This window comes from Bidens hawaiensis, unplaced genomic scaffold, assembly GCF_021521415.1.
Source record: "Bidens hawaiensis isolate Kalapana, Puna unplaced genomic scaffold, B.hawaiensis_p1.1 tig00026004_1, whole genome shotgun sequence".
Taxonomy (NCBI): Eukaryota; Viridiplantae; Streptophyta; class Magnoliopsida; order Asterales; family Asteraceae; genus Bidens; species Bidens hawaiensis.
This window is the reverse complement of record NW_027494183.1, coordinates 46456-57526: the sequence shown is the minus strand read 5'-3', so window position 1 is coordinate 57526 and position 11071 is coordinate 46456.

Genomic DNA, 11071 nt, shown 5'->3' with positions numbered 1-11071 from the left:
ACAACCCGGTTCGAACCATTTAGTAATTCTTCATAAGAGTTAGTACTACTCCCACTTATCTTGTAATCCTCTAGGAACGCGCCACCCTTGGTTTCTACAATACGAGTGACATGAAAAGGACAATATCATTTGCCACAGTCGATCAATATTGTTCCGACAACGTTGTTGTAACCCCTTCAAATAAAAATATCCGAATAACACTGAATCCCATTGATTCTTGATGCCTCAGAGCATTTCATTTTCACCCCAACGACTGATAGCATCTTCTAATTTGTTTTTCACATGATCGTGTGCTTTTGTATAATTGTTAAGTAAACGTAGTTTTTTTACTACACTTTGATAAATATTTGTAAAACTATAAATGCTTAAATTTAGAAGAATGAACAGAAAAAATATTCAATGAACACATGGAAACAAATTACTTAAAGCCTCAAAAATGTCCTTCTCTTCCATTGTCCGCTCGTTGTCGTTGTCGGCAGCTTCAGCACCATCATCCTCGTTTGCTTTAGTACATCCACAACCGTGAAAATGAACATCTTTGTCTGAATGTAAACTGACATCGTTTCCAAATATTATTTCCATGCCGTCTTCGCCCTTCGCTCATGTAAAAATTCTACTGAAACTGCCACTTATCTCGTTCTCTTCACGCACGTTTCTCATATCATTTGACTTCTTATATCATTTGACTTCTGTTCAACAATCACAATCACGGGTTGCACCCTTTCGATCTTCGGCAAAACAAGCATACAATTACAATATAAAAGCTTCATTAAAGTACAAAAACAATTATGATATATAAATAATCAAAGAAATTAAATGAAAATATAACTACGATTTCACGTACCACTAAAAATGTAAACGAACCAAGAAAACGATAGTTCTATCATAAATGGGGTCTCCGATCTTTCTTGAAGTGTTTGAATGGTTCCTCCATATATCCATACCCATCAAAATCTTTAATCACACTTGTATCTGTTAGGGGCATTTACATATATCCCCTTCCTAAGTTCTCTTATTACATATTTACCCAATCCTTAAATACCAATTACATATTTCCCCTACCTAAACCACATATATTACATATATCCCCATTTCATTAAAATTAACTAATTAAATGATTGTTTTACCCTTAATGAATTAATTAAAGAACTATTTACATATATCCCCTTCCTAACAACATCAATTACATATCTCCCAAATTTTCACCTAAACCGTGTCAGTGTTTAGACGAACATATCGAAGATTAATAAATATAAAAAACCTATTTAAAAAATAATAAAATAGACTATTAAATTGCATTAAACAGATTGTGTGGGTGCGATACATAAACTTGAACACAAAAAGTATACAAAGATTAGAAATAAGCAACAGTGTTGATAACATCCCAATTAGCACGTCATCACAAACAACAACAATAGAGTGTAGAAATCTATCTTCTATATAATTACCATCAGCAACCTCCACGTTTTGAAGAGTTTGCAGATCAGATACAGCTACATTTAGAGCTGTTATATCATTCTTTTTCAAAGCCATTAGTTGCTGAATCTCCTTCAACGGGTCATAAAAAGTTGTAGACTTTTTTAGGCACTGCATCCACCGATAAAGATGTTAAAAGTCCAGAATTCAGTATAGATCCGATAAAACCTAACAGATGACCCAACGGTATTTACCAATAGACAATTGCTAATCGGTACTACAAGTCATACCTAATTTTGCGGTTGATTCGTGATGAAGATATAATACATACGAGATTGCAATCAAGGCAAGTAATGCGAAACTGAATCAAATCGGAATACACCGACGTTTGGACGTTGTTGCGATCAAACACAACACCGGAGGAATGGAAGCCGACATTTGGACGTTGTTGTTGTTGTATATGTCCCCCGTGCGAATATGGATAGTAGATAGAGAAGCTTGTTTTTTTCATGGAAGCCGACATTTGGACGTTGTTGTTGTTGTACACTCTTGCAGTAATGAAGTTTACTGCAAATTTTCTTACAACATTTGATATGAATTGAATATCATCTTTTATGAAAAAAATCAAATAAATGCAACTGAATGGCACTCACGTACTCAACTAAATAACATAATTCATTTAGTTTGTTTTCTATCTAATTGTCTAGTTTTCTGATTTTAATCTACGTAACATATCAAAATTCACACTTAATATCAAATTCCTCAATAACAAAAGATCTAACTTAACAAACCCTAGAAAAGAGTTTTAATACCCTACCAATGAGCAAAGAACTCACAACGGTGTAAGTAGCAGGAGTGTTCTTGGGAATTTGATAGAAGTTAGTGGCGTTCAACCTGACAGGCGAAATCATGTTGATCTCTGCTGCCCGATCGATATCAAGCTATAATCCTCCATATTATCATACCTCACACCTTGCAAGAAACCTCATTGTCTTATCAATTTCATCAACAAAACCACGGCCGCTACATCCACCGCGCTGACATAGAACACTACGAAACTTAATTTTTTCATATATAGGGGTTTCATTAATAGATAATAGAGAGAATAGATTACTTAATACATAAAAGGCATAAACCCTAACCTGAATGAAGATGGAGAACAACTGGTTGAAGCTGACGAATTGAAAATATCAGGTTGATCGGACTCACATTTTGATTTGTTTTGTGATGAGGTAGGTCCCAGCAGAGCCCAGTTGGACCCGCAAGACTCACCTTAAACAGGGACGTCTGCGCAATGACCAACTGCTCCAGCAGGACCCACCATGCTCAAAGAACCTTACGCGCAGTACGCCAGCTGTACCCGCAGGGAAAGCCTCCCAATGGTGAAGTACCCCGCCTGTTCCCGCAGCTGCGGATACAAGCCATCAGGGAAGGCTACCCGCACTAACAGCAAGGCTACACGCACAAGGCATTCGTTACTTCAGTTGTCACAAGAAGGAATGAGCAAGGCGGGAATACTCCCGCCTAAATGAGCCAGTCCGTATGCTTCTGGAAGGTCTTTCGTACTATACCTAATAAGGTATGGGCGGAACAGACAGTTTGACCAGAGCAGCCCATGAACTAATCACAGGGTGACAGCTCATCGACAACAATACGAGGAGGAGCACCCTCTAGTACTGTTTGTCACTATTAGCCGCTGCCTACTCACCAACCCTTACAATGGGACGTGCGCAGCCTACAGTTGGTGGAACAGTGCGTAGCCGTCAGTAAAGGAACAGTATACAGCCGACCTTATTACTGTTGGCCGTAACCTATCCACCAACCAGCATGGCCTGTGCGTAGTCCACTGTTGGTAGAACAAGAATACTATTCAGCCGGTTGTACCTGCTTGGAAACCTACCTTCGGCTATAAATACTCCAACACCTTGGAATGGTAAGGACATCATCTGATATCTCAATCTTATCTAGCAATCTCTTAATATACACTTATATTCAGAGCAATCTAGTCTGATTCTCACGCCGGAGGGTGGTCACAAGGAGGAACCCCCCCTTCTCAGTGACGAGCTTACGGTGTCTGTTTTGCAGGTCTCAAGAAGAACAACCTTCTCTGCTAGACCTCATCCGTGGGAAACATTACTTAACCCCCAGATTATCTATAATCTGCCTGTGGGTTCACTTAGTGTTTCTTCATTGGCGCCATCCGTGCATAAAAAGCTAGAACTAATTCTTAGTCTTTTCAAAGTTTCTGAAGAAATGGTTAACGTTACTCCGGTCCCAAGACCAGTAAGCGACCAAGAAACCACGGTGACCACAACCCCAGTAACTGGGAACACCGGCGGTTATACAAATCTTACGAACACTACCCGGCTACCCAAGCCGGGGCAAGTGCAGTAAACATTCCAATGGGGTTCACTGATGCCCAGTTGGAAAAACGAACAAGGGTCCCTCGCCAAACACTAGATCAAGTGAAGGCGTGGGCCGAAGCACGTCAAAGAGAGTTCCAAGCTGAATTGGATGAACGCTTGCGTTCAGTTCAACAGGCTGACGAATTCGGCAGTACTCGCCAACACCTAAATATGAACAGTGAGTGCGAGTACTCAGACGACGAGAGAGAAGAATCCGATACCGACGCAAACCCTCGCCATAAGGCGAAAGGGAAGCGTAAGGAAACGGACTTCCAACCAAAAAGGAATTTTGGGGAAGCGTTTAAACCAACAAATGCAGAGAGAAACCCGCGTGACTTCTCCAAAACCTTTAGACCAACTGCTACAAATGCAGGAAAGTCAAAATTCGCAAGGGACATTGCGGAAGCAATCGCCCCGAGAAGTGCCAAACAAATGTCCAACATTGGCACTTATGATGGTCTATCCGACCCAGATGACCATTTGAACAGGTTCATTGCGGGGGCTACCGTCAGCAACTGGACGGAACCCACGTGGTGTTACATGTTCCAGATGACTCTGGTCGGAGCGGCCAGGGCATGGTTCGATCGTTTACCGGTCCACCACATATATGACTGGGCGGACTTTCAGAACAAGTTCAGCCAACACTTCAGCCAACAGAGGAAATACACTGAAGAACAGTGGACGATCCTCAACTGCGTTAGAGAGAAGGATGAATCTTTACTAGACTTCATCACCCGCTTCAACTCCAAAAAGCTAAGTCTCGGCAACATAAGTGAAGATCTGGTTCGCGCCGCTTTCATCCAAGGCGCCGAATACCCAGAGCTTATCCGCACATTGACGGGTAAGGATGGCATGCCATCAACATGGGATGCCATCATGACGGCGGCAAAGCGCTTTGCCGAGACAGAAAAGCAACTGGGAAGGGATCTTCCCCAGAGTACACACCTCTACACGCAGAGGACAAGAGAGAACAATGTCCGGATCGCCCGGCAGAACAAAAAGAGGAAGCTAGGTATCTGGCAGTCAAGGGTAAACTTTGACACCTCATCCAGCTCTCAACCTCTTGTTGGCAGAAGAAATCACACGCACCCTCCAAGCCAAAAGCACCGGTGGACGCCACTCACCAAAAGCGTCACGGAGATATTTGCCACTGAAAAGCTACCGTGGCCAAAAGCTCCAATGATCCGGCAGCGACCTAATGCGGATCAGAGCAAATCCTGTGACTTCCACGGGACAAAAGGTCATGACACGGAAGAGTGTACATCCTTGAAGGACATTGTTGAAGCATTTGTCAAGGATGGAAGACTGGCACACCTGGTGGCATCAATCAAGAAGGGAGGACGGAACGACAACCGGTACCGAGGCAACGGAAGGAAGCCCGTTGACATCAGCATCAACATGGTTCATGGTAACGTGAGAGGAAGAAAAAGGCGAACGATAGAACCATGTGCGTGGAAGGAAGCTGAGGTGTGCTTCCCGCGAGTGCCAGGAGGACCCAGCAAAGAAGGCCCTATCATCATCAAGAGCCAGCTGGGGCACTACATCACCTCCCGCACTCTTGCTGACAACGGCGCCTCGTCAACGGTGATGTACAGGCAGTTCTTCGACAAGCTAGATGACGAAGACAAGGAGCGCCTGGAAACGATCTGCGCCTCGATGGAAGGGTTTGATGGCAGCACAAACACCCCCCTGGGTATCCTATCTTTCCCCGTCACTCTTACGGATGGGAGACACTCCCGCACAGAAGATGTGGACTTTGTCGTGATGAGGAAGCCACACCACACGTACGACATTCTCTTCGGGAAAGACGGGATGGCAAGATTCAACGCCGTGGTATCCTCAGTCCACGGCATGATGGGATGGCCAACAGCTGAGGGTGTAGCGATGATCACCGGCATTCCCCAGAATTTGGTGAGCGATAACGGCACCAACTTTGCTGACAAGAAGCTACAACAGTGGCTGAAAGAACTACAAATCACCCACACCTTTACCTCAGTGGCACACCCGCAAGGTAATGGTGAGGTGGAAAGAGCAAATAAGAGCATCGTCGAAGGCATAAAGAAAAGACTATTGGAACACAGATCCGGCTGGGTGGACGAGCTTCCGCACGTCCTTTGGGCAAACAGAACGCTGAAGAAGGCCAGTACGGGAGAAACCCCGTTCAGCCTCACTTATGGCACTGAAGCCATGGTCCCGGTCGAAATTGGTTTACCCTCACCAAGGGTCTTGATTCAGCCAGAAGACAATGATGCGGAAAGACGGTTGGATCTTATGCTAACCGAGGAACGCAGAGACTTAGCCGCAGTGCGTGAAGAGAACTACAAGCGACAAATGCAAAAGTACTACAACACGCGGGTAAAACTCTGCAACTTCAATATAGGAGACTACATACTGCGTAACAACGAGGCTTCGAACCAAGAACGCCCGGGGAAGCTGGCCCCGGTTTGGGAAGGGCCATACATTATCAAAGAAGTCCTGGGAAAGGGCGCATACAGGCTCGAAAGGCTCGATGGCACTCCCATCCCAAGAACATGGAATGGAGCTCAATTACGCAAATGTTATATGTAGATCAATTCCAAAACTTGTAAAGAAAAGGCCTAGAGCCACTTCTAATGGAAATGATTCTCCTTTCATAATGTGTTAACTTTACCTTTTATACTTATGAACTTCCCACACTGGTGCCGGTATTCACCGCATAAATGGGGAAGAAGTAAGTCGTTACGTGTGGAAGGCGGCAAAACCCGCATAAACACAACGCTAAAAATAAGGAAAACCTACACGCAGGTCAGATGTAAGTAAAGTTTGGCCATCCTTGTAAGTGCAAGTGACGGTCTTACCCGCACAATCACGAACAAGGAAGCAAAACTTCAACCTATCATCTACCACATTCAAAGGTTAACTTATCCTCAAAAGATGAGGAAAACCTACACACAGGTCAGATGGTAAAGTTTAGCCATCCTACTACGTGCAAGTGACGGTTCTACCCGCACAATCACGAAAGAGGAAGCAAAACTTCACACCTATCTACCATGTTCAAAGGTTAACTTATTCTAAAACACTTGGAAAATTGCTAATTTAAACTAAAGTATGCAAGTCATATAACGTTTATAAAGCAAGGAATCCAATGAAAGAAGCAGTCTTAGCCGCACAAAGATTTATATTTCATAAATATTCGTTACAATAATGGCCGGGTAACTACCCGCCTACAAGTAAGTAAATCTGTACAAACTAAATCTATCCTAGCAGCGGGAAGGGATCTTCAGGATCAGGCTTCAGGGCCACTTCCACTTGGACCAGCGCCGTCAGTTGAGCGTGGCAGTTCAAGGAAAGCCTTAAGGATAGCTAGCCCATCATCAGCAGCAGCGACTTCATTCACCTTCTCCACCACCGGATGCGGGAAGGCGGCATACTGGTTCACTGCTTGGTCATAAGCAGCTTCAGTATCCACATTATACAAAGGGAAGTTGGAAGGCGGGACGCCTTTCTCAACGAACCCTAGACCAAGCATGAAGCCGGCCCGTTCCCCATCCTCGTGAGAAGCGTTGAGGGCTGCGCTCATAGCATCGTCGTAAGAGGTCTCTGAGAAGACCCGATGCACAACCTACATAAGAAAATATACAAGTGTCAACACCCTATCTACAAAGAAGAGCGTAAAGACATGAAAGTTTACCTGAGACAACGCTTCTCGAAGAAGCCATTCCTTGGCAGCCATAGCTTCTTGGAGGGATGCTTGAGCTTCGTTACGGGCGCGTTCGGCTTCACTCTTGTTAAGGTTGGCAAGCAACACTTCTTTAGCCGCAGCCTCTTCGACGCCCTTTAGCTTCCGCTCAGTATGGTCAAGCACCCCCCTCTGGTCCAAGATCTCCTGGAGCTTTTTGGCGTCTTCCATCGCCAAGGCATCATGAGCCTGCTGGAGAGCCTCTAATTTGGCTTTAAGTTCTTCATTCTCCACGCGCAGAGGCTCAGCAATAGCTTCAGCCTTGGTGGCCCTCTCGGTTGCGTTCCTCGCAGTTTCCTTAGCCAGCCGAAGCTGTTCATTAACAGCTTGGGCAGCCTTGGAACGGGCCTCGAGTCGAGCCTGAACTTCAACCTCGAGGGCCTTGAAGGCCTTCTCCTTCTCCGCAGCCACTGCGGCAAGTTTTTGGTTCTCCTCCCGCACAGCCCGCGCCTGAGCTACTTCCTTGAGACGAGCTGCTTTTAACTTGTCGTTTTCACGACAAAGCAGCTCGACGCGCGGCTGCATCCGGGCCAGGAGAACCCGAAGCTCATTGGTTAGTCTACCCTCCTGGTAGCTAGCCATGGCTTCCCCCAACGCACCACTGGGAGCAGCGTGACGAGCCCATTCCACGCACTCCACAGGGGTGCGAAGGGTTGTTCCTCGGCGAATGTTCCATCGGGGAACATACACTTCATTGGAATCCGACACTGCAAAAAACACAAAGCAGTTAGGAAAAGATGATAAAATATATATGTATAAAATGGGCCAGAAGAACCCTACGCACCTGTAGGGTCAATAACCGGCCGATAGCCGCCGAACCCATCACCTGAACCCAAAGGAAATCCATCCAAGAGGTCAGGCAGATGGGAAGGTGGCAAAGATTGGCGGGAAGCCCCATGCGTACCTGATGGACCGGTCGTCGTTGCCGATGGCGGGGGCATGGTAGCAGCTGCCGTGGTCGCCGCCGCGGAATCCGCAGCAATAGTAACCGCCGGCTCAGTGAAAGATGCTGTAAAAATCGCACTCACTGCCGGCGGTGACGTCATCTCGGCTGGAACAGTCGGCTCAAAGGAGTGAGCAACTGAACCAGCGGAAGCAGGCGCAGGCGCCTGGGTCGACGCCTCAGGTAGGCTGACCAAGCCTACCGTCATTGGCGTGGAAGTACCACTCTGCGCTCCACCCTGGAATGCGTCAACATCCACGCCTGCGTAAAGAAGATAGGTGTTAACGATATTAAGCTATGAAGAGAAGCAAAAGAAAATGGTACTTACGGGTTTTCTTGAGCCTGAAGGTACGGAGAGGCGGGGACGAACCCGATGGAGCCGGCCTCTTTGCGCCGGTTACCGTCGTCTTCTTGGGCTCTACGGAGGTGACAGTCGCAGCCTCTGGAGCAGTGGTCTTATCACCACCGGGATTCCCCGCCACCTCTTCGCTCTCGGTCTCCGAGTCAGACCGAGGTGCTGGATCGGCAGTGGAGGCCTTCTCCTTCCCCTTCCCGCCGGCTGCCTTCTTCTTCCGCACCAACGGAGGACCATCTGCGGATTCCTCATCAGAACAAACGATTAGAGGAATTCCGGCAGAGGTTTCAACACTGAGGGGTCGAGGGTCGAAGAGCGCCTTACCTGGCCGACGGGCGCTAAGGATCTCATGGCCTAGCGGATAGACCTCCACGAACCGATCCGCCGTTTGTTCTAGGATGGGCAACTCGTTCTCATTTAGAGCGCGAGTACCCATCCGTGCGGGACCGTCAGCCTCCCGCGGGTTTAGGAGCGACTGCAGGTCGTTCCCCTCTGAAATAAAAAGGAAAGAAGTTAGAAGAAATTCAAGATCAAGAAAAGGGAAAAAGGCATACCGTAAGGAACAGAGTTCGAACCGTATTCGAGGACGATTGGGATCTTTTGCGCATCGGCAGCCTTCCACACTCGGCTCATCCCCAGCATCACCATCCCGGACTCCGCAAACCGGTAAACCGGAGATTGGACCCGAGATATCTTCGCAAACCATTCCGCCTCCTTGTAGTTGGAGGCGTGAAGGCTCGGAAGTGCTTGCCCGTTCTTGAATTTCATGGCAATGGGGATGGCGCGAGCGGATATGAAGAAAAACTCCCTCTTCCACGCGCGAAGACTGCGCTCGGTCGCGCAGATCTTTAAACCCTTAATCCGGGTTGACAACGTGTACCACCCCTGGATGCACCTCCAAGTATAGAAGATCATCAGGCGGTCAACATAGGGCTCAACGCCCAGTATCCGGCACACCCACTCGAAGTGGCGAATCTTGGCGATCGCCATGGGGTGTAACTCGGTCAAATGAACACCGTGCCTCTTAAGGACACGGTAAACAAACTTTGTCAATGGGAACCTAAGATTCCCATAAACAAAGAATGCTGCATAAACCCCGATCTTGCCTCTGGGGGCATCGTACACGGTATGATGGGGTTCAGGAAACTCAGGCTCGAGAGACTCGAGCATGAACTTCCTGACGACATACCGGTACAGATCGCCAGGCAGAGCACACTGGCACTCGCCAGCAGTACTCTTATCATCGGCTGTAGATTCAACATCTCGAGACGACATCTTGTGAAGAAAAGAAGAAAACGATTTCGGGAGAATGCTTGCCTGAAAAGGATGAGTATTCGCCAGAAATCGCTTAAAAGATGAAGAGAAGATTGAAAGTGTGGATTACAAAGAACCCTCTCCCCCTTTATATACTAATCGCAATTAATGCGATGAAATTAATGCGGAGGAGAGAGAAAACAAAGGTGCAATGAAACTGTGACACGTGGCAAAAAGCAAGCTGGCAACAGCTGTTGACAGGACGCATACCATTAATTTCGCGGCCACGCGCCCGAAAAATCGCGCCCACGCGCCTGAAAAAGCGTCTGGAATGACCATGTACTGTCACGTCACCATAACTTCCTGCACGTCCTGACACAGTCAGAAGAAACCGTCGCACGACGTTTCAGATGTTTGGACTGCTCCTATCATTCCACCAACTCTTCGAATTTCGAAATTCAAAATTCAAAAAGATTCAAAAGTGAGCGGGAAAATACCCCTTACCTTGGCAATCAAGTAACCGTAAGACAGATGCGGGTACAGTGTCAAGGCAAAACCCTTCACATACCTAGCACCCGCAGGGAATTGAAGCCAAGAATAACCTGGCAACCAAGTAACCATTAGACGGATGCGGGTACAGTGTCAAGGCAAAACCCTTCACATACTTAGCACACGCAGGGAATTGACGCCAGGAATACCTTGGAAGTAAAGTAACCGTAAGACGAGTGCGGGTACAGTGTCAAGGCAAAACCCTTCACGTACTTGGCACTCTGCAGGGAATTCAAACCAAGAAGGATCTTCTGGGCCATGCTTGCGGAAACGTGAATAACATTCCCGCACGACGGGAACGTCGAGAACTATATTGTTTGAAACTCCAAGATGGAATTGGTGGTTTTAGCATGATTGATCACTATGTCGAAAACCACCAAGACCCCATGGAGAATCCACACAAGTGGGACTCAACGCTCCTGACGTGCGAG